Source organism: Xenopus tropicalis, chromosome 5 (assembly GCF_000004195.4).
Source record: "Xenopus tropicalis strain Nigerian chromosome 5, UCB_Xtro_10.0, whole genome shotgun sequence".
NCBI lineage: Eukaryota > Metazoa > Chordata > Amphibia > Anura > Pipidae > Xenopus > Xenopus tropicalis.
The window spans coordinates 94,671,900-94,697,902 of record NC_030681.2 but is presented as its reverse complement, the minus strand read 5'-3'; the positions used below and the strand labels follow the sequence as shown (position 1 = coordinate 94,697,902).

The window sequence follows — 26,003 nt, the reverse complement described above, 5'->3', positions numbered from 1 at the left end:
TGTGTGTTTCTGTGTTTGATTTTTATATCTTGGAGAAACACTAAAATAACAAATTAATGCTAAATATTGATTAAACTGCAGCATAAGTGGCTAGCCATGAGCACAGCAAAGGGACACGAGGCCTGACCTGATCTATTCATTATGTAGCTGTTTAGTTACTTGACGTATGAAAAAAAAACAAGAAGCATCTGTAAGCCTATAGTTAAATGGGGGTGTTGTGGGCTGTAGCATCTCTGTGCAAACAACTACATGAGACTCTTGATCCAAGGTTGGCCCTCATGGACTTGGTGGAGGAAGGGTGCTGTAGAACTTTAACTCTCAGGGTTACTAAATCAGTTGATAATAATGTTTACTTACAGAAATGTAGAACTATCTCTTGGAGGACAGTCACAAATAATGCAGTACAAGTATTGAGCCTATTCATGAATGCATCTTCTAGCAGTGCTTGCCCCTACAATTAAGAGAATTTAAGCCAGGAGAAAATTAACCTAATTTCTCTTGCTACAGTGCACTTATGATTTTCAGTTAATAAGAGATGTATTGAGAAAATACACCTGATGAATTGAGGTGAACTTTGGTGAATTTATATGTGGAGAAAATCCAAAATTTAGTACAAGTGTGGTTGTTTTGTTACTGTAGTGCATCTGGAAGGAAATTTTCAAGGGCTATCTGTGTAAACATCCTGGTGTAACCCAGTCAATAAGACACATTCAGGCAGTTGAATGTTACCCTATTTAGTGCAAGGTGCTGGACACAGTTCCCTGCAGCACAAGGAAGCCCTGTATTTAAGCTAAGAACGAAGTTCATTACGAACGGAACACTCAAAAGAAGTCTGCATGTAAAAACCTATGGGTTAGCAACATTTAACCCTCACTTTGTTTTCACATCACTAACTGCGCAAGCTAATACAAGAGCAAGGTACATTGTAAGCCCAAACATTTTTTGAACATACCACCCTCAAGTAAATAAGCCCTTATATATGATTAAAGTTTTGTATTATCATCACCATCTTTCCACTGAGAAAATCTTTCCCTAGTCACAAAAAAGAGGCCTATTAGAGGCCTAAAATCCCATGGCAACCAGATGTCTTTCAAACAGGTGACCAATAAGGCTATTGCCACATAGGGGTTTTTTTAGCCTACAGATAAACGCAGGTCGAGAATCCACCTCTTTGCTTGAAAAATCTGACAGAATGGCTCCAGGGGCAGACACACTCAGTTGAATTTGGCATAAAACTGCATAAACAAATAGTTTTTGAATTTCGCTGATTTTCCCTGAATTTGGCTTAATGTGACTGCCCCTGAGCTATTGCAATTGTTCCGGGGGCAGTCACAACAACAATCAGATATTTCAAGTGTAGGGGTGGACTCTTGGCCTGTGTTTTTATCTTCCCTCTGTGGCACTAGCCTAAATGCTACTTCTGCTAGCTTTTTATGAGTTACCGAAATGTTCACAAACGTAGTCCCTGCTTTGACATATTCTCTTAAACCCATAGTATTGATATTGAATAAGATATGTTCCTAAGAGATGTTTAGTTGAAAAAGTCAATGTGAATTTACTTTTCTACAAAATCTGACAGCATTGTTTAAAATCTCATCATCCTAAAATTGAAAACTACATGTGATTCTTGTGAGCTAATGAGCTAACCTGAAAAGTAAGAGCTGTGTTGCACTGTCAGTGCCTTGGGAGAATAATAGCATTTCTATAGACAGCTTAATTATCTGCAGTTTAGTACCAATAGCACAAATAGCCATAACAGCGGTTGCACTGAAAGCAATGTATTTGTGAGAATACCCTTAATAGAGTATGAAGCAATTATTTGTCACTTCTACTGTAAAGGTTGCAGCATTCAACTTACTTTAAATGACACATTTCTCAAAGGTTTAGAAAATTAGCAACTGAATAGGTCAAAGCGCCTGCAAACAAACTGTATTCCTATCCCACTATCACAATTAAGCAATGAAAAACAGACAGCTATAAACCTAATTCATCTGAAACTGTCAATTTCACTTTCCTTGTGCTTTGAAGTTAATGCAGTAATTTTGCCTATCAACCTCTTTCTATTCAATAGGATTTTCATTGGACCTTGTTATAAACCAATATGTATTAGAAAAGTCTATTACATTTCAAACTGTTTAGATGTGTTTCTGCTGTCACAACGAGTGTTTTGTTTATTAAAAGTGCTGAAATTGATGTCTGATATGATTAGGTGAATTGGATGAAATAAATTTATATTATTGAATCCTGCTTGCGTATCAGAGTGTTTGCAGCAATACAAAACCACAGAGTCTATTAGAGAGATTTTTTCAGAGAGTACAGTAGCAAGCTTTTAACTTACTTTATCTTACTGTTTGAAGGTATATAAGAAAAATGGAAAAAAATTGCAATTGTTGCACAACAATCTAAAAGGGGCTGCATGATTAATTTTTACACAGTCATGGTTAAGAACAGTGTTTATGTAACTAAAGTAATGCAACAGATGCAACAACATTGAAACATGAGTTGTTTCACCAACACACACACAATTCTTCCTTTTACAATAATACATTGGGAGGTTGGATTGGTCAATGCACACTTCTAAATATAAGGTATATGGGTAGATAGAAAGAGTGGGACTAAGAAACAACTAGTGGGGGTTGGTATCTGTACCTGCCTGGCACCCCCCCCCCCACCGTTGCGCCATAGGAAGGTGCCTCTTCTGTCTACCCATAGTTCCGGCCCTGCATTGAACAGACCTAGTAGGTAGCAAGTAGGCATGCACCTTTTATAGTGCCAATAACTCAGTTCAGAAAGTTTACTTAGGTTACCCCCCCAAAAACTGGTTCCCTTTGGGTATCCTCACCAGGTCTTCAGCATTTTTAGTGGTTTGTGTAGTCTGTTTCTGACTATTTTTAAGACCCTATATCAGTGGTCCCCAACGTTTTTCGCTCCAAGGACCAGTGTCAAGCGTGAAAATTGTTCCACGGACCGGGGGGCTTTATACGCCCGACGCGTTAATTCGCAAGTTCACCTGCATATTCCTACGCGCCTCTACATGCATGGCACAGCACTTTTATACGAGTATTATTCAGGTGGCGCTTCGTTTACTTTGCATTTTTACCGCAGCCGGTAACAGAGGTGGCCCACTTGAAAGAAGCCTGCGGACCGGTGGTTGGGGACCCCTGCCCTATATGGCTTCAGAACCTATATTGTTTCAGAACAATATTTGCCAAAGTATGGCTTTGCCTGGTATATAAGACACTTGCCTTTGTTTTTACTTTTACCAAATGTATTACTCCCTAAGGTAGGGGGAAATGGGCAAATACATTCTGGGGACTACTGCTCTCGACCATTCCTTGGTAGAAAATAAAAATAGCCTTACCAAAGCCCTTTGAATATTGACTTCACTAAAATAAATATGACTACATGCACCTAAAGTCACCTACCCTTTTAATTTTAATACGTTGGGCATAGTAGATAGATTGTAAGCTCTACGGGGCAGGGACCTCCTTCCTCTTGTGTCCTCGACTCTTAACTTATTGCAGCTGTATTTATCTTGTATCTATATGTATTTATTGTTGTACTTTGTATTTATCTATTATCTTATTAACACCCTGTTTGTATTAATGTATTCTACTGTACAGCGCTGCGTACATAAGCAGCGCTTTATAAATAAATATATACATAGTAAAACTAAAGGGAATTAAAAAGAGAAGCGGTGGGGCAGTGACCAACAGAATCAACAGATTTAATCCAAGAACCATCTGGATGAAGTGACCCAAAAGAGCATCTAAAACCCATGAAAGAGTTTCTAAAATGACAAATACATGGGGTGGGTAGTAAATAGACTTATTTTAGTTGGCTAAATCCTATTTTAGATCAGTATGGTACAACTTGTAAGAGAGGCACATAAATGCTAGAGGGCTGGAAAGGTCAGGGGAGAGTTTATTTGTATGGCAAGGCCCTTCATCAAATCACACACACATTTTTTAAATGACTGTCACAAAAAAGACTATACATTTAAGATAAATAAATATTACCTGCTGTACCTTATTTATTCTCTTTCTCTCATCCTTCTCTCTAGTATCCTTTTTCTTCTCCCAGGCTTTACCACTCTCATTTGATTATCTAACCTTTTTTGTCCTTCACCGTAGACCACCGTCTTCTCAATTTGTCTGTTTTTATTCTACCTTTGTTTTTCCACTGTTTGCATTTTCTTCTTGTCTGCTTTTCTCTTCCTGATCTTCCCATTTTTACCCCCCTTTCACCATCTGGTCTTTTGCTTTAGAAGTTTACAGTTGTGCTGTGCTGCATTAAGGTGGTATTCATTATTTTAACCCCCTGTTTAGGGGTGTTAGGGGTTTGACTGCCTGTGCCAATTATAAGGGAGTATGTAGACCTTTAATTTATTTGATTTTAAACTCAAAATCTGAAATACTGTCAGAAATGGCTTTTAACTCTTACTAATTGTGCAAACCTGGACTGAATAAAACAATATTACGTTAGTAATATCTGTGATAATTAGTGATGAGTGAAGCTGTCCCATTTCGTTGTGCCGAAAAATTTGCGAAACTACATTAAATTTTACAAAATGCCGAAAAATAATTGAGCCATGCAATCTTTTTTACGTGCCAATTTTCATGCGGATACGCCTATTTTGCAGCGCGTCACTAGTGATAATGTCTTTACTTATGTAGAAGTATTAAATGCATTAAGTCTGGTATAAATGTAGATTTCTTCCTAACATTTTTTTTCTTAACTCCCTTTCTTGCCTCGTTTGTCTTGTTCTTTTGTCATATACTTACTCTTCCTATTTTCAATTTATCCTGTTTGCTGTGACTTGGTAAAAACCTCTGAACACACGCTGTAAGTGTGAGGGAGGAGCAAAGTAAGTTCTTCTTCATAATATATCATCAACCTGTGTGTGAGTATAATTGCTACTATAAGTTACGTCTGTTTCTTCTGTAAACCCATCCATGCAAAGAACTCATCGGTTCTATGATTTAAAAAAATAAAGGGAGGAGGGAACCCATCACAATTGCTTTGTTAGTGTAGGCTCTTATTAAGATGGCAGTGGCAACAATCCCAAAAGCTAAATCTACACTTAAGGTAATGTTGAAATGTATAATAAACACATGAAATAAGGAATTTTTTAAAGGCATTGAACAAGACAAACAAGTACTTTTCCTCAATTTGGTTCACAGCTTCCTTTTGCTAATCTCATGCTCCACATTGAAAACAGATCTAACGCTGATTAGTAATCAACATATTGCTTTTGGGTGTTTTTGTATATTGACATGCAGTTTTGAGATACCAACTGAAGTAAAGAGCTGAAGGGAATTACAAAGTTCTCAGCAAGATATTAAAGTTGAAAGCTCTTTTTTTTTTAAATGTCAGAATAAATACAAAGCTATATATTTAAAATTTATCTTTCGTTAGAGTTTTACATTGACAATGAGGGAGCTTTCTAATAAGCAAGCACTTACAGATTCCAAGAGTTAGAGTTTCAGTTTAAATTAACATTCAGGATTTCAGATCCTTATTGGTTCCTTTGGCAAAATAATTTTAAAATATTCCTGTACATCTTTCACAATCCACTCAGCTTCTAATTCCTTTGGGTGTAATAAAAATGGTAGCTGAAAATGAACTTAAATGTTGTTAAACTTTCAAGAAGTTTTAATAAATAATATATTTTCACATAGAGATTGTGTGGTAGCTGTTTTATTCTCTATTCTAGTAATAAGTACAGGTATGGGATTCCTTATCTGGAAACCCGTTATCCAGAAAGTTCAGAATTACGGGAAGGCCATCTCCCATAGACTCCATTATAAGCAAATAATTCTAATTTTTAAAAATGATTTCCTTTTTCTCTGTAATAATAAAACAGTACCTTGTACTTGACCCCAACTAAGATATAATTAATCCTTATTGGAGGCAAAACAATCCTATTGGGTTTAGTTGTGTTTAAATGATTTTTTAGTAGTAGACTTAAGGTATGGAGATCCAAAATATGGAAAGATCCCTTATCCAGAAAACCCCAGGTCCCTACTTCTAGAATATCTTGTGTGTGGATGAATGTCTGTGACCCAGACAGTTTTTAGGAGTTGGCACTGTCATTGTGCTGCTACTAGAAGTTTCTCCTCTGCCTTTACAATTGGACTGCTCCTGTGTTATGTTTGCCTGCTACTATGGCTACACTGACATCCTCCAAAGTCAAAACACAGGAGCCTCTCATGACTGAGACCGAGGAAGATCTTATAAAGGCAGCTTGGTTACTTTGCCAACTAACAACATTTTTAACATGCACTGTTGCTTTAAGCACCACACAACATACCATAAAACATATTAAGTGACTCAAAGGCACACATTTTCCCCTAGGGTGCTGAGTGGCAAATGATCATACCTTGGATTGAGAAATATGAACTAAAAACATTCATCAGTTGCTTTTCTCACAATCTCTTAAAAAAAAAATACAAAACTCTTGATTGCTCGTAGAAGCTATTATATTATTTATACAATGTGTTGAGCTACTTTTTAATATGTTGCAAATGTATGACAAACCAGAATAGGAAAATGAAAATGTAGAAGAAAAGTCAGATTTACTCGTGACTCATTGCTATCATGATAACATGGTCTCCATATACAATCTTGAATGCAGTTGGATATGTATTGAGCGCCAAGATTATCAGATTCACAAGCAACTGAACGGAAACAGATGTCAGCAAAATTCTGTGTAATTGTAACCAAAATGTACAATTGAAAATTGGCTTAACAGGAATTCTTTGCATTTGTAACTACAGGATTCCCAGCACTATTAACAGAGATTGATTGAAGAATGAGATTTGACATGCATTTTGATGGTAACAGTTGTTAAGGTAATTACTCTGAGTGTGGTTTAATAGAGGGGTGGACACTGATTATGTTAATCTTGTTCTGGGATCAAGTATTTCAGAGGCAGCATAGTTTTTACAGTATATTTCTTGAAATGGAGACAATATTGTAATTGTAACCTTAAAGGGGAAACTCCAAATTAGGGTACCATGTACGGTGCAAAATTGACATACAGTAAAACCAATTTTCCTTTCTTGATATAATATGGACTTGATATAATATGGATATTTTATCAACGGTACATGTATTTTTCAAAGTTTAAAGGAAGGAGAAACAGGTCTTAACAGCTATTTACTGCAAAATGTCTTTTTTTTTTAGCTGGATTCCAATCAGGTTATCTTGAGTCTGCATGTTCTTTCTTTCCCACTAGGTACTGGGTTTATCCACACTTCCAAAACTTACAGGCAGGTTCATTGTCACTTTATTAAATTAATGTGCGCGTGAATGTGAAAGGGATTAATGATCCTTTGCGGCAGGGACTTATATGAATGATGTATAATCGCTGCAAAGTGCTGTGAAAAATGTCTGTGCTACATAAATAAAAGATAATAGTGATAGCTGATTTATATGTATTTAAATTTACAAGCACATGTAAAAGCTAAATGCAGGAGGAACGCAACATGCTGTGTTTGGTGCGTACATCCACCTGTGTCAATACAGCCCCATTAGAAAGAATGGTATGTGTTTTTTCCTGCGCTCCCTTGTGGTGAAGCGCAGGACAACGCCACCACAGGGAAGTGCAGGAAGAAATGCTTGTGAGTACAAGCCTTCAAGAACACATCTCTTTTTGCACATTTTACTCCAATGCTTATATTTTGATTAAACACAGTTGAGGGTAAATGTACATGTACTTACATGTGTTTTGTGCTAGCATTTGGCAGGTGTAATTTTATGAAATGCAACAATAAAATCTGCATTGTGGGGAAAAAATGGCAGATGGAAAAGTCTGCTGGTACCTCTAGTGCTTTCCCCTGCATATATTGTAAAGTAGTATTTACTGAACTGTGCAATTAATTTTGGAGGCTTAAGAAAATACACATTAAAGGAACAGTAACACCAAAAAATGAACGTGTATAAAAATAATTAATATATTATGTACTATTTCTCTGCACTGGTAAAAGTTGTGTGTTTTCTTCATAAACACTACTGCAGTTTATATAAATACCCTGCTGTGTAGCCATGGGGGCAGCCATTTAAATTGAAAAAAGGAGAAAAGGCACAGGTTACTAAGCAGATAACAGATAAGTAGCAGATTCCCATTGTATTCTACACAGTTTATCTGGTATCTTCTTATGTAACCTGTGCCTTTTCTCCTTTTTTCAATTTAAATGGCTGCCCCCATGGCTACACAGCAGCTATTTCTATTAACTATAGTAGACTTTCTGAAGCTAACATGCAACTTTTACCAGTGCAGGGCAACAGTACATTATATTTTAATTATTTTAAAACATTTTTATTTTTTAGTGTTACTGTTCCTTTAAAAAGCAAATGTTTCTAATAGCAACCCATTGTTAAGCAGACCAAGCTTTTCTATCACTACAAGGAAACAGAGGAACCCTCTCCTAAGAGTCTAATTACAAGTTGCTGTGTAGCTACACATCATGCCTAGAAGATTCTTGACTTGTAGGCAATCTATAATAATACAGGCAGCAAGAGGCACTGAAGATAGTAGAGCTGTTGGAACTTAAGGACAATTCCATGATAAAGAATGACCGAATGCACAGGAACTAAAAATGAAAAATGTAGTTCACAGGACATTTTATAAGACTTCTAGGCCCTTTGATTGGGGATATACTTTACAGTTATTCCTTCCAGTGAAACATGCTGGGTTATTGGTCTGTTTATCTGAGTAACTGTTTCGGGAAAAAGTTAATTTTATGTGAAAACTGTAAATTAACAAGTGCAAATATTTATTAAGAATTATGTAATTGTTGTGTCTGTTATATACAAATCTATTAGTTTCACTTCACTAGTCCTTTTTAAAGAGATTGAAATTTCTTTTTACTCTACAAATGGAGAACTTGCTGTCTCCAACGAACAAAGATCCTCATGTATCTTTTTTATGCTCAGCCAAGATACAGGTCATGAATTTTCATGGCCATTTTAAAACATTTTCATATATTTATGTCATTTTTCGCAAAGTTATGGAAATGTCAAAGATTTCTTTCAAAGTCACAGGCAGTTCTTTTACTAGTATTTGAGGTATGCAATCTCATACACAATTTCGGTGTCATGCAAATTATATTAAATTTATGAAATCATATAAAACTTAAAATAAAAGTACAAAGCTCTAGTTAGCATCATTTAAAGAGTGTGTAATTGTGTTTGAAACCATTTTATTAAATTCAATTACCCATTTTTCTCTGAGAGTGTGAATAAATTGAAAGATGTATTTTTACTGCGTATTTAGTATAATACTAGTTCTCTGTAAAGAGACACAACAGACAAATGCTTTCTTTTTATCTACATCTATAATAATATGGAATCTCACATTTTTAAGCAAACTATTACATTTAAAAACATAGCAATGTACATTATATATTTACACACACACAAGGGAATATCCTGAGGCAATTTGCAATTGGCCTTCATTTTTTATTTGTTTTTTTAATTATTTAATTTTTTTTCAACAACTCTCCAGTTTGGAATTTTAGCAGCTAACTGGTTGCTAGGGTCCAAATTGTATCAACAACCAGAGAGTGGTTTGAAGAGACTGGAACATGAATAAGAGAGGGTCTAAATAGAAATACAATTAATAAAAAGTAACAATAAGAATAAAATTGTAGCCACACCAAGCAAAAGTTTTTTGGCTGTTTGAAGCTGGAAAGAGTCAGAGGAAGAAAACTATACAAAATAATAATAAAGACCAATTGAAAAGTTGCATAGAATCGGTCATTCTATTAACTTAAAGGTGAATAATGCCTTTAATAGGTGCACTTGCTAAGGATTTATTGGGATGGTCTGTCCAACATAGCACAGCCCACATAGACAGATAATGGTATGTAGGTATGGGACCTGTTATCTTAACTTTCTGGGTAACAGGTTTCTGCATAATACATACCTGTATTTGATATAAAACATGTGTTTGTTTATTTTGTATTGTTTGGCTATGATATCATGTGGGTGTGGAAAACCATCATATTGTTACATATAGGGCTTTCAAAACACTTGAAGTGCCCTGGTTAAGAGTGAGGGGTGGCATAATTTATTTTCTTATCAGCTTTGATAAAAATATATTTTATATTACTATTTCATTTATTTTTTGATGTCTGACTTCCACAATCAGCCATAAGCCTGTGACTGTGGCAATATTTTCTCTCAAAGCTAAATGACTAATTTCAAAAGAGAAACTCAGTAGTTTTGTTGTGTTTATGGAGGGGTCAGATAGTGTTCTCTGAGTAGATCATGCGTCACCGTTATGAATTGAAAATATGTATCTATCGAAAGACAGTACAGAATTTAAATGGCAGATTGGTTAAACACAGTGTCATTGCTGTAGGCATGATGACAACAAGCTTGGTGGATCACTGCATAATCTCTAAACATAAGGTTGCCTCATTGTGACTAATAGAAATAGAGAAAGAAGTCTCTTCTACAAGAGGAATAAATAAAAATACAGTATTTAAAAAATAAGCCAAATATAAAGTGAAATCCAGTTCTTTATATTGTCAGGCACCTTGCATTCGTCATACTCTGGCGTGCATTTGCATTCCACTGAGAAATGAACATGTACACATGTGCTTCTGGGACATGCTGGGATGGTATTGGTTACACATTCCTTTCACTACTGCTCATGCATGTTTGTAAATTCAGGAAGCTGTAGTGATGCCAGATGCCATTTCTGTGTCTCCCGGTCTTGGCAAATGCTTATGATGAGATGGTATCTATTTCTCTGTGTTTTTATATTGCTTTCTACTTGAATTGTTAAAACGGTTTGGGCTGATTTTAGGCCTATTTTGCAACTTATAGTTCTCTTTGATGTGAACCGAGTTCCACATAAATACATTAGCTCATATGCTTATATGTTGTGTCCTGAAATTGATTTTATTTGCATTTCAGATGTTGATTAAATAGCCCACTTAATTAACCAAGAATGGACGGGCTGTGGGAAGCAACAGATTGATTTGGCCAGCAAACTGGACTGTAATAAAATAATCAAATGATTGTCCTGAACACACAGAAAAATATGCACAAATACAATACATACTGTAGGTATTACATGATTTGCAATATTGTTGGCTGAACCCCAATACCCCATGTACCTCACAATAACTGATGTTCTTGATTTATAACAATAAGACTTTATTCACACAGTATGACCTAGCAGTGATCCCCAACCAGTGGCTCATAAGCAATATGTTGCTCTCCAACCACTTCAATGTTGCTCCCAGTGAACCCAAATCAGGTGCTTATTTTTGAATTACTGGCTTGGAGGCAAGTTTTTGTTGCATAAAAACCTGATGTACTGCCAAACAGAGCCTCCTGTAGGCTGCCAGTCCACATAAGGTCTACCAAATAGGCAATCACAGCCCTTATTTAGCACCCTCATGAAGCTTTTTCATGCTTGTGTTGCTCCCCAAATCTTTTTACATTTGAATGTGGCTCAGTAGTGTGTCTTCTAGGATTAGTTAATGACCTGGCTCTCCTGAATAAACACACAATATTTCTATGCCAAAAAACTGGTGGCAATAGGTAAAGCTAGTTAATAGAAGACTATCAGTTATTAAATTGACATACCACACAAGATGATGAACCAAAAAGTTCAAGAAAGTATGGTCCTGCCCTGAGGCAGATCCCTCAGTATAAATGCACTAATTTAGGATTGTTATACATTACATTTACATTAACATTTATTTATAAAGCGCCAACATATTCCGCAGCGCTGTACAATAAGTGGGTTACATACATTGGACGTACAGAGTAACATATAAAGCAATCAATAACTGATACAAGAGGTGAAGAGGGCCCTGCCCAAAAGAGCTTACACCTAGCTCTTCAGTATACAAATAGGTGCCTAAGTTGTGCATATCATATTCTGAACTGCTGTATTCTATGTTGACATAATGCTGAGTGACATGACCCATTTTATATTGTTTTAGCACTACACGTTTATGTTTGTGTTGTGAAAACAAATAAATAAAACCTTTGAAAAAGATATAATCCCTTAAAAAAAAAAAAATATATATATATATAATATACACTTACAGGAGAATCTGTGTGCCCTTAACTTTGAAACTACGTAGAAGAATCCAGAAAGTTTGGTGTAGAAGCATTGGTGGGAAAATTAATATTGGCTGGAAGAGAGCAGACTTCTGGTATGTTGTGTTAAGAGTAAAATCTACCAGTACAGAAAGGGACATGTATAGTGAAAAGTTGCTTAAATTAAATTTTCGTTCATTAGGCAATAGTGTATTTTAGGTTTACACAACCTTTAAGCTTTTCAGCCCTGTGGGTGGCATGATGGCTAGTTGGTTAGTTTTGCAGCACTGGGATTCTGATTCTCACCTGGCAGTTTCTGCTTGGAGTTTGCCTTCCCTGCGTCTATACATGGGTTTCCTTTGGATATATACAGTATATTTTCATGTTGTACTGTTGTGATAGTTGCTACATTAGGTAGGGCTTATAAATAAAGGAATGTCTGATTCCATTAAAAAAATACATTTGATTACCTTGATCACTCTTTTCCACTAGATCACTAATTCAGTGTTATCATTATTAATGTTTGCAGTGTGCCAAACTTAGTTACGGTGCTTTATTTATTTTACAGTTCTTAAAAACTAATTAGAAAATGCACAGATTTCTAATCTCAGTAAAATTATGTTATTCTGTCGGTACGTAGAAACACTGCCAAAATTGTTAAATAATGAATTAAATGACCTTGAATTTCTACATATGCTACTTTATTGAATTTAGGTCATTCTATTTCTTGATTTTATTAATGGATGCTATGACCTTTCCAGACTTCCAACCTGAGTGGCTGTAGGCAGTAAATTCAATTTTACACAGACCTCATTTAGCCATTTTTAATTAGAAGGACATTTTTAACAATTCAATTTATGCATGCACAAATGATGAAGTTTAACAATTATGAACAGGTGAACTGAACACACAATTAACACATTTAAATTGCTAGGACTGTACAAGTCTACTTATTACAAGAAGCGATATACATGAATCTTACATGTCCATAAAAAGGCTACTGAGATACACACAGACATAATTAGGCATATGAATTATAAATATGATCTGAAATTACCATTGATGGCTATAAGCCATACACACTTACAGTAATGCTGAACTGAGTCCTCTATCAGAAGAATCACAGGATTTCTTGTCTTCTTTTTTGGGAACATGTTCTTTGGTATCAGACTTCCTCCCTTTTAGGGCTCCTTCAGGTTTGGGGCACACGTCTGCTCAGTTCTCTCCCTCTACCCCCCTTCTCTCCTGTGTTCCCCTCCCATAAGAATGCATAAGAACTCACTTCTTCCACCCTCAAATAATAAAATTCCATCCCCTACATAAGGGTCCATGTGATTGGATAGCAGCAACTATGATAAAGTGTTAGTATACATTTAATATTTCTATTAGACAAACAGAAATTAAAATTAGCATAGTGAAATGTTTTACAGATTACAGGAAAACCATCTCACTATTTTAAAGATACAAATAATGAAACAAAAAAAAGGGTACATTAACACCAAAGGCAAATGAATAAACCTAATCTAAGTAAAGAAAAACGCCATCCAAGTTGGGCAAATTAACTAGTATCATACCAAATAAATTGAAAGACCCAGGTGTATAGACCCTAGGTCTGTCGCTGATTAGCGAAGATCAGAGTTCCCAACACAGTCAAGGCTCAGCGTGTCCTGGAATTGGTCCAGGTGCTTGAAGCCCAGAACCCGTAGCTAGGGAAGGTAAACCATAAACTGAAAAGATGACTCCAAACGGACCGGACGATAGGATATCCACTTTAAAAGATCGACTTTATTTTTGCAATTAAAAGCATCTCACCATTTTAAACATTATTTCTTAAATTAGTTAATTTTTCTCAATACGGTATGGGGTTTGTTATTCAGAATGCTTGAGTCCTAGGGTTTTCTGGATAATGGATCTTTCAATAATATGGTTGACCGTTTTTTTCTCTAAAGAAACTTCAATTTGATTTATGTTCCAAAAACTTGAATGTCTGGTAGTTTATTAAGTGCAAAAAGACCCCATAAAACTCAAATGTAAAAATACACCATCTAAAAGCTTGCAAGTTTCTTTTTTGAGTTTTGTATACTTGAAAAAATTTAGGTATTCCAGTTTTTCAAATGAGTTTTTCTTATTAATAAATAAGTGAGCATTCATTATATGAGTTTATTTGATTTAGAAAAACAAACTCAAATTCACAAACTTGAAAATTGATAGATAAGCCCATAAGTCTAATAAAAAACGATTTAAACATTCAATAAACAAAATAGGAGTTTCTGACTCCAATAAGGATTAATTATATCTTACCTGGGATCAAGCACAAGGTACTTTTTTTAATTATCACAGAGAAAAAAGGAATTTTTATTACGTTAATTATTTGATGGATTTTATGGAAGATGACCTTCCTGTAAACCGGAGCTTTCTGGATAACTGGTTTGCAGATAACGGATCTCATACCTGTACCTTCTACTTCCTTATGTATCCAAAAGTGAAACAACACCCACAAACCTATACACATATTGATTACATATTGCTGAGCTAATATTGGTAATTGTTAAACTGATTACTACAGTAGTGGCTGTTACAACCTTCTTGATATTGAAGATGAAGTTGATTTAGAAAATCAGCTCAGGACCTAGGTACAGTATCTGGCTGATCTTAAATAAAAACATCAAACTTCCCCTGGAGAAACTAGAAACATAATTCAAGCAGTTAAAAAAACCCAAGAAACTTAAGAAATGTTGTACAGTGAAACCTACACCGTAATATACAATTTCATGTGCTTGATAAAAGAAAGCTTGTTATTATGTGTAATAAGTCATTAAAGATGATCAATCTCATGTAATCTAGGTTGAAACTTGATCGATAGAAATGAGAAGTGGTGAAAATTATTTTGAATATGCTTTTATTTGCGCTTTTCAAAAGCAAAAAAAGGATATTAGACACTTTTAAAAGATTTGAGGAACATAGTATATAAGAGGAGGTGGATTTTTAAGCACTGAAGTAAGTGATTCTCCTGGAAAGCACTGAAAAGCCCAAATTCCTTCCCGTACATAGCAGCCTATCGCAAGGGGACCCCCTGTGCTTCCTCACTCACCCTTCCTCTTCTGCCTGGCGTGTCCCGCCTAGCACTTCCTTTCCTCTGCTTCTGTGGAGCACCTTCTCCCTCCCTCCCTCCCACCCTGTTCTATCTTGGACTCTACTCTGCAATACTTGGAAACTTTTGTAAAAAAAACTATTGTATAGACACATCTGCCTTACAACATTTATGTTCAGACAGCTCCTCAAGTCTCAAAATTTCAGCACTGTTTTTCTATATTTGTATATGTATCTTGGTGCATACATTAAATACTGCATACAAAAAAAAAAAGCTTACTAATAATGCACCCCTAGTCCATGCTTTACATAGTCCATGCATTGTTCCAAACATATTTCACAAAGTGCAAACCATACACACACCAAAGACAATTTGGTCTACACCCTGTACTCAAAAACACAAAAGAACAGTTTCAAACATAATAATTGTGTCTGCTGCACAGACGTTGATTTAATAAATGCAGTTAAAAGTTTTGTGTTTTGGTAAACTGAAGTTTGACAAATAGCCCGAGTAGGCAAAATCTTGCTTTATTTATTTTCTGCAACAGCTGCTTTTGACCTTTGATAAATGGGAAAATCATATACCATGAAAATACTAGGACAAAAAAAGAAAAGTAAAAAAAAAAAAAAAAACTTGTAGTGAGTTACTTGTTTGCTGTATCTATCTTTGGTATAGTCTTACTGTATTGCATCTCTTTGTAAATGTGTAGTGATGAGTGAATTTTTTCGGCAGGCGAAATATCGTCTTATCTTCTTGTTTCTCATACTTAAAGCAGAAAATAACAAAGGTACCAATGTTTCAAAAAAAGGCATAAGACATAAAGCATTAAGCAATTTAAACCAGAGTTGCATTGGTCCTAAGGTGTAAAGCCTAGAATCTTTTTCTTGCCAGTGAAAACTGTACATATTGCCACATTTTTACCAACAGTTTTCCCCAGAATTCCAGTACAATAGTAGGGCACCATTAAGTAGCAACCTAAAAATTCAACCTGCAGTAGAGTCAGTTTGCCAGCGATTCCAGGGTTCCTTTGTGTATTTAACCAGAGATGGGTACAACGGTGTTCACTTCAATATACAAAGGATCATGTTTGGACAAAATTATCTTGTGTATAGCAATAATACATTTCCCCTTTAAGTCTTTGCACTTGCATTCATAAATGAGTCCTATATGCCTTTTTATCCCCACATTTATAGAGGGAAACAGGGATCAAAATCATAGCCCCATTGTTATAATAACTGGGTCTAGTGTTTGATTTATTGTCTTTTCCCCAACTAGTAATTAGTGATTTAAGAGGTAGAAGTTAAGCACCCCACTGTTTTACTTCCAGAACAAGATTTGTCATAAAGCCATCTGTTAGTCCTTTGTATGTTAATATAACCATTGTTAGGAATCTCCATCGCAAGTCATTTAGAATGAAAAAAAAGCTAATTCGGATTCAGTTCGGCCAGGCACTTGGATTCAGGCAAATCCTGCTGAAAAATGCTGAATCCTGGCCAAATAGAGAACCATATCCTGGATTTGGTAAATGCCTACTCATTTCATTTATCAAATATAGACCCAGTTTCTATGAAGTTTCCCGACTTAAACTTGGGAAAAATAGCCTTTTTGGAAAAAGCAAATTTTAAATGAGAACAGGTAGACAAGCCAAATATCTGACTGTAACACAAACACTTACTTCCAGGCAGGTGATAATTATGAGTTTTCAGGGTAATTAAAACTAGGATGTCTTACTTTTCTTATAGATCAGTGAAGCCGATAATCACAAATGCTTAGCGATAATCCTGTAAATGCTACAGCAAAGAGAGAAAATGCAAAAGCGGGGTAGTTACGGATCTTGTTCCAATTAATTCAGTAAATACAGAATGCTGATTCCCTCTTCTGCTGTTTGGCTTCTAATTAATGTGCTTTCTGGGTGATTAGCTGGGAAGCATGAAGTAAAAATTCCACACTGTATAGTGCTTTATTACAACTCAGCTCTGAGGAAGAAGTTTGATTATTCACATTTGTTTAAATATTCTATCATTTACCATGTTCACCATTGTCAGGCTTCATTACAAACATTGCTCCTTTAAAGGTAGTGGGCCTCATTTACTTAACATAAGGCAATGTGCAAAGTGGAAAGAATTGGCAAAGTGACCTGTCTTTTCGCATACTGGCCCACTGATTGTGCCCTAAGGTAGCGCTTAGTACAGCATTCAAAGGGCCAGGTGATGGACAGCATGTATTTGCCTGGGAATGTACTTAAACTTTAAGTGCTTATTTGTTATCTGGCACTAGGCATAGACACAGTTTGTACGGCAATCTCACAGGCACAATTGGATTGGCTACTCAGGTATTCATCACATGTGGAATTGGTAAATGAGACCCATTACCAGAAAAAAAATGTTTCTGCAAGATAATAATTCTGGTATTTATGAAGGTACTATTATGGGATTTAAAACTACTTATAACCTAATATTTTATAAAAGCAATAAACAACAAATATAGGGCAATCATTTAAAAGTTAACCATTCAAAGAATAACACCACTATTCTTCAAAATAAAAACTTTTTTGAAACAACATAGGTGGACCTGAAATTTCTATAAGGTAACCATGAAGTGAGTTTGCATATCCATTAAAGCAACATAGCAAACAAAACACAAATTCTGGTATTGTAGGGAAACATTTTAGGGAAATGCAAGCATTATCAAAACAGACTTTATTACAGAAATAGACCACAGGAGTTTTTACTATGTGACACCTACTAGATCAGAGTGACTTGAACAGACCTAAAAAAAAGCCAAGAGTGTAATGTATCTGAAAACCCATTTACCGGAGTCCTTTTTAAGCAAACTGCTCTTAATATTTGACTGATTTCCATTTTTTTTTTAAATCATGAAAGAGAACCTCGTCCAAAACATCCACAGAGGACACCCAAACTGTGGCCATAACATTTAATAATAACAAATCTTGACCAAGGCTTGGAAGAAATAAGGACACCGCTTTATTACTGATTCAGTACTTCACCCATTACACATTATACCAGCTGCCATACAAGTCACAGACTCGAATGGAGTACAACAATTTTTTCTGTTTCCAAATAACTACTTTTGAATTATCATTTTTAACTCGTTTTCTTATTTTTAAGAAAGCCTTGTGGGTATCTCTCAGAACACCAAAGGAATTTGCTCCTTTCTAGGCTTTTGTCTACAGTATGCTCATTTTGTTTCTGGTAGGTCAAAGGTCTTTACATCAGGTCAAAACTTTCAAGGTAATGCAGACAATTAAAGTATTTGTTTGCTACCAAGAAGCTAATTAAATTATAATGAAACCAAAATAAGGTTGACTGCTTCAGTGAAAATAATACTGACTCACACACGAATAAATATATAAAAAAAAAACAAAAGGTAATGAACAGATGAGAGAAATTCCTATTCATTAATAATATTATTGTGCATAGCCATCGTATGGTTAAATCTAGCAAACACAGACCGGCAATAAATAAAGCAGAAATATATAATAATATTGTCATATTTTATTGATGTCACACTTTTATAGAATGTCACTTTACTCTGTTATTGTTGGCTTTCAGAGTACAAAGACAGATTATGGTTCTATAAAAATATGGTTTAATAGTAAGTAATGTTTGGCATTCTGTAGCACTAAAAGTATTTACCTCTTAAGGTCTAAACTGTTTCGCCCCTGGAAACAGTCACACAGTTGCTACAGTTTTAGGTTTCCTCCTCTATGGAGTAGGCGTTGCAGAAAGAGATACCCAGTTAGTTTACTTTCAAAAATAAAGGAAAATATACTCTTCAAGCTTAATAGATAGATATTTATTTTATTAAAATTAATTAATGGAGCTACACTGTTTACTCTGCTGAGAAAAAAAGTTTGACTGTAGTGCAGTAAATGATTGCAGGAAGCTTGTTCAAGTTTGTTTAATGAAGCTTGTTCACTTTAAAAAAGATCTTTTAAATATAACATTATCCAAATTTGGGACAGATATAATTTAGTGAGAAAATGGTTTACCGTATGGAAACTCGTGGATGAGATTCAATTTGAGATGCAATTCAATTCAACAAAAACTTATCTTACTGTCTATCTTAATGTCACATGCATTTTCTATATAGTAAAAAAGGTGGTAGCAGACAAAATGACAATACTGCCCATCTCTGTATTAAGTGACATTACTGGGATCTGCCCGTCACTGTGAACACAGGGTAGATTTCATCCCCAAAATGCTTGTCGTTGCATTTTTGGTCTGAAGTTGTGCACCATGACTATGTTGATGCCAATGCACTGCAGGTATGGTTGATATTGTGTGGTTTTTATTATTTTCTTTGCCGTTGTATTTCTGCCAGAGAAGAAAACACGTGTAATATTGGAGGTGGAAAAATAATGTATAAAAAGGCACTTCATCATTCATTTCAGCTGAGATCAATGTATGCAGATGAAATGTTGCTGTTCTCATTCTGTGAACTATACCATGCTGCATCCATTGCTTAAGTATTTTTAGAAATTTATCTAACAACTTTTTCATCCCAAAGCAGGTAAAAATCACAAGAATGCATTTACTCAGAGCTGAGAGAAGGAAGTTTCACCATGAAAACATTAAGACCCACTTTACTACAACAATGGTTATGTAATTCATTAATGGGATTGGTGATGACATGAAAGGGGTTGGTTGGGTTCAAAATAGATTAGGGCCATTTGGAGCTAGGAACACTAAATATAATTAGTATTAAATGATGATGAAAGAGATAGTTCACAGTATTGTAAATATAATTGTACCCACATGAGACTGGCAGATATCTGCAGAGTACAAAAAATAAAAAGCTAGGCACTTAAAACTTGCCGAGCTTTTTATATTTTGGTCAGGGAAAAGAAACCCCAATTTGAATGAATTGGGCTATTTGGATGAAGAAACCACGTGAGAGTTTGGGAACTCACTCGTGGTTTTGGGATATGAAGGTTTGAGCGTTCATAAATGTGTCCCTTAATGTTTCTTATAATACAAATAAATAATCAGCAAATACCCATCAATTTATAAGTAAAATACACTTTTAAAGGCAGATAGTTATCCAGAAATTAGTATAGTGAACCAATAACTGCCTGAAATGCATTTACTATATGTCACCCTGTTATAATTCATTCAGTTCTAGGTTATATCTCTAAGGATATTTCTAGGAGATGCATTCATTAAATCCTATGACCACATGATGCCACTGTTGATCTTTCTTATTTAAAAGGATGTATTTAGTAAAATATGTCTAAAAGTACTCTTTACTAAATTTCAACAAAGAAAGCTTTTGTATTATTATAGACTCAAGATTCCAAACTAAACACATGCGATACCAAATAATAAAATGATTTGGAGCAGTTATTTGTGGGCAGGAGCAATGGCCTCAGTATTAATATCAATATTTAACCTTTACTTATTGTATAAATAATTAGTAATGATGGAAAGCAAGTAAAATAAATGCTAATTAGCATTAAAAACAAATGGCTGCAGATTTGACCTGTGCAGGAAATGGCCATATGCAGGCATACTGTATAAATCAGTCTTGTTGAACAGATCAGTTTGGTAGCATAGGGACACACTATTTTAAACATTCTGTTATATTGGAGAATAACAACTCCTAAAGTTTTTGGCACATATGGGGTTATGTAAAAGGTGCAAACATCGCTAGAGGTCTAGTCATCTATAGCAACCAATCAGCAGGTAACATTTACTGGTCAGCTGTGTAAAAATGTTTTATTGGTTGCTATTGGTCACTGGTCATGGACACAATTTGTGCCTTTTGTTACAAATGAGATATTTGTTTTGACAGCCACTGCCTTCCAGGAAATGAATAGCAGCATTAAAAGCGCCCCCATATTTTTATTGCTAATGCCCTGAATAAGAGGCGCCGTGTGTAAAGCATACAGTATGGTGACAGGTAGACCTCTGTTCAAAAATGCTCGAGCATAGGTCTGCATGTCACAGCTTCATGCCCATCTCATGTAGTAGCATTGGCAGGAATGATAGGTGAACAGGGGTATTTTGACCTTTGTTGTTTTCTGATGGATAGCAGTGGAAGTAAAAACAGCCTGTGTGCCATAGGCCTAAGCCTGACAAGTTATCCAGCTCCCTTTTATGTCAAAATAAGGCAAAGCTGTTGCTTCTTAACAGTGACCATCTTTATAACAAATAAATACAATTTCTTACCATAGAAATGGCTCAGCTGCAAATATCTGTATATAACCTTCTGGGAATAACAGATAACATGCATGAAAAGGAGCATTATAAATCCTTAGGGAGGAAAACTTGGTAATAGTCTAAGTGAATGTGTCTCTCTGGTTAAAAATTCCGAGTTAATGCTACTAGATCAGATCTGAAAAGGTATGGTACAGTTGGTTACATTCTCACAAATTCATATGCCAGATGTAGAAAATGTGCATAAACACTATTCCTGAACTTGCTTTTATTAAAAAATGCATTTATATTTATTTCTGGAAAGTCATTAGTTTTTATGGATCTTTTTTTTACCTAAAATCAAATATATAAGCTTGTGTCAAAAAGGGCAGTATATTTTTCCTTTAAAATGGTATGAGAGCACTGAAAGGATTAAATCCTGTTCCACTCTACTCTGTTGTTAAGACTGTACATTTGTGTCTTTATCCTACTTTCTATACAATGAATTTATTCTTAATTTGTTAGATAGATATGCAGACAGAGATAGGAAGAAATATAAGCAGGCAAAAGATTGATGGATTACATAGATAGTTATAGAACATATTAGGTAAATATTGATTTTCCTAATTATTATTTATTTCTCCCATATATATATAGCTACAATAAATTGGAAGCAAGATATAAAATCTGGAATTTTACAATTCCAAATAAAAGCACTGTAATCTTTGTTAATTTTTCAGTAAAGTCCCTGGAAATATCTATTTGTTGAGTTATGCATTATTGAAAGGCTTTGAAAAGGTTGCCATTGAACCTGAGATAAAGCACTGTGGGATTTATACAGCACACAGTTGATTTTAATCATTTTAGACCTCTAGGTATCTTGACATTTGAGTCACAATGTTTCCTCTGTCATGTTACCAGAAATTAGGCCTAATTATAATGTAAGAATTACCTATAAAGTTTTCAGTTAAAAAGGACAAAAAAAAGTTTAAAAAGTATACATTTAAGTAAAATGTATGATTCATCAAATCAGGTAGCTATTTAAGTCAATTTTTTTGAGGGAGAATTAAAATGCACAGTGTGGGATATAAAAGTATAAAAAAATAAAACCTTAGCCCTAGTTAAATGAAAACTATATCCCTGAACAATGCAGGTAGCAGGTAGTATGTGCTATTGGGTAATCCTAAATAGAAAATTGCCATTTTAAATTCTAATGTCCCCCACTGGGATCATATGATTTACGGTGCACACAAACAAACCAAGGGCACACATACATGTTAAGTCACATCAGCCAATTAATGGGCTACGTTCTGTCTTTTACTAATCATACTACTTCCTGTTACAGTCAGAGGTGCATTATTTCTGGACAGGTGACCTCTAAGGCAGCACACAGACCATCACAATGGTCTATGATGGTGGTTTAAGGTAAGAAATGTAAAAGGGCAATATTTACTGATATATTCCAGTTTGGTAAAATTATTTAATTGGCCCCTTAATATGATATAAACTATCTGTTGGTTAAGTATTCATTTTGGGGGTATATCTTTGCTTTATTTACACATGTAATCCTTGGTTCAACTTTCTAAAAACTTTTTATAAACTCTGCTATAATAGCAGCTAGAAAATTTAAAAACAAAACAGGATTTGGGGATTTTTGTGGAACACAAATCATGCAACTATAGGTGGTGCCAGTCAGTGTTTTCTAAAGTAATTAAAGTGTTCTCTTGCATAAAGAATAGCATAAAGCCGAGAGATGAAAACATAATTTTGTCTATTTATATGTCTCTGGTAAGGCCTTACCTTGAGTATGCAGTGCAGTTTTGGCATCAGTCCTTCAAACAGATATAAATGAGCTAGATAGAGGGAAGAAACGTGCATATAAACTGGTAAAGAGAATGGAAGAACAAACTACAAAAGACTGAGACTGTTGAGGCTTAGAGAAAAGGTGGTGCATTTTTATTTACTATACCATTAGAAGACATAATAGATTTTGGGGGATCTTTTTTCAGATTGAACACAAGGGAAACAGAATTTCCACCTGAAACAATTCAAATGGTTCTTCACATGAGGGCAATGAGGTTGTGGAATGTCCTGCTGGGTGATATTGTGATGGTAGATTCTATTACCGGTATCGGACGCCTTATCCGGAAACCCATTATTCAGAAAGTCCAGAATTCCAGATAGACCATCTCCCATAAACTCAATTTTAATCAAATAATTCAAATTTTTAAAAATGATTTAAACTAAGATATAATTAATCTTTATTGGAGCCAAAACAATCCTATTGGGTTTAATTACTGTTTAAATATTTATTTTAGCAGATTTAAGGTAGGAGATCCGAATTACAGAAAGACCCCTTTATCTGGAAAACCCCAGGTCCCAAGCATTCTGGATAACAGGTCCCATACCTGTAATGCCTTTTAAGAGTGGCTTGGATTACTTCTTGGGCAAACATAATATGCAGGGTCATAGTAATGTTGTGCCTTGTGCCTGCTAATACTATGTATAGCTCTTTTTAACGGTTCAGAACACAGACCATATCCTGGACACAAGTGATCTTTAAAAGAGCAATAAATGGCATAGGTCAGGGTCATAGTAAATAACCCCTTATGATACATAAAATTAGAAGGCAAAGGAGAGGCTGGTTTGCTTGTGAGCAAAGGTGGACCATGTCCAACTTTTGATTCTAACAAGTGATGGTAAAGGGCCATAAAACTATACTATAAAGATAAAGTTTCCCTTTAAAGGACCAATAACACAAACAATCTACTTAAATATAATGTACCGTTAGGGCACACGAGGAGATTAGTCACTCCATGACAAATCTTTGTTGTTGTGGGCGACTAATCTCCCCCAATGCCATTGCACTGGCTAGAATGTAAATCGCCGGTGGGATGGCATACGCATCGTATGTCCTGCAGTCTCCCGAAGTTGTCTTGAGAGGAAACTTCTGAAGTACTACTTATATTTTTTATAAATATGCTAGCTACTGTGTAGCTATGGGTAGCCATTCATATTGAATGAGGCTTATGTTGTTTACACAATAGATAAGAGGGCTATATAGATTAAAATACTTTCAGTTCTTACACAGGAAGATAAACAGGGGTCTATAGGACTTTAAAACGGATAATCTTTCTCCATAAAACAAACATTTTTTATGCAAAGAAATGTTTGTCCGTGGTGGATAAAAAGACACAGATTTTAAATGTAAAAATGTTTTGTTTTTGTTCAGCTTTATAGTGATATAAGTTAATGTAGAAAAGGGAATATTGTGTTCATGAGTGTTTTTCTAAAAATGTTTTCAGTAACTTAATTGTGCAGAGAGACAATGCACATTTTGAATTATTTACAGGAGTGGTTCTTAACCTTACCCTCAATCCCCTATCAACAGTGCATCCTGTGGATATCCTCACTGGGCAATGGGTCACTGGATCAGCAATGCAGTTTGATCTGCCAGAATGCCTCATCCACTTTTCCAATCACCTGCACTCCTATGAGTATATTCTGAGAAAGTCACAGGGGAAGCTTACAATCCACTGCTTTACAAATTCAACATTCAGTAATGGGTCTGTCACTAGACCCTGCATTGCTGAATTGCTTTCAAAAAATGCTAATAATAATGACAAAAGTATTATTTACTAAGAAAAAGAAAATGTATACCTGGCAGGCAATATAAAATAGGTGAATGCCTTATTATTTTTAAAACAGATAATTGTATTTTCAATTATGCTGCCTGCAGTTTGAGACAAAAATGTCATTGTTTAAACAATGCTACTACTAACAATAAAAACTGGCAGGGGGTGTGAAACAGGTGAATGCCTAATTATTCTAAAATGGTCCTTTTTTATAGTCAACAGATTATTAACAGATTTTATAGTCAACAGCACTATCAGTTATGTTGACTGCAATTGCCTTAAATCACAACGTTGAAATACCATTTTTTTAGTGGGCATACACATGTATAATTTCCCCCAGGTTTCCAGATATGAGTTTAAAATAATGAATGTAGCACTTTGCACATATAGTGTCCTCGAAAAAATGAAATGCTAATGGAAGACTTCTCTTGACAGGTATTGCTCATCTCCCCCTTAAACGGCTGATATCTCATCATACCTTCTTGGTTTTGATTATTCTTTTCCTTTGATGTAAATTATTTGGTCTTGTGGGGAAACTGAAAAAATGTGCAAAGCTTTGTACCAAACCATCCAAGAAGTTTCACATACTAGCTACATGAACAGAGTTCAGAGATATGCTCAACCCAAATTCCCAAAGTGTTTCATTTAATTTTCCACTTGTCTGTTTAGCTGACCTTGCTGAAAGAAAAGGACAAAACAGTTCAAACTCAAATTTTAGAAAAAAAAAAAGAAAACACATATATCACATTATTATGTGGTGAGTCTAGTGGCTATCCATCGTGCTGAGATTTTCTTTACCTGAGTTTTTTCTCTCGCTTTGTAACTAAACATTTATTGCAATTCATTAGCATATAACAGCTAAGAAATGAATATTTTCAAAACAATTGTGAGTGCAATTAATGTTTGTGTATGTTTGATTGGCCCTTGGTAAATGTTTTATTATATACGCCATATTTGTTCAGATTTCTTCCGATGAACGTTCGGATATCAATTGTACATTTAAATGCATAATCTGAAACTAACATTCAGACTGAAATTGTGGGATAAAGC

General features: G+C 35.1%; 2 long non-coding RNA genes across 2 annotated transcripts in view; both read left to right on the top strand.

The window, feature by feature from the left end:
* LOC108647684 overlaps window positions 1-26,003 on the top strand; it is a 126,917-nt gene that overhangs the window by 83,338 nt on the left and 17,576 nt on the right. The gene's annotated exons all lie outside the window — the stretch shown is intronic.
* The window catches only part of LOC116411058, a 30,169-nt gene continuing 10,946 nt past the window's right edge, over window positions 6,781-26,003 (top strand). Inside the window, exons 1-2 of the long non-coding RNA XR_004222794.1 lie at window positions 6,781-6,854; window positions 22,664-22,743. This is a non-coding gene — a long non-coding RNA (uncharacterized LOC116411058). The remainder of the gene's footprint in view (window positions 6,855-22,663; window positions 22,744-26,003) is intronic.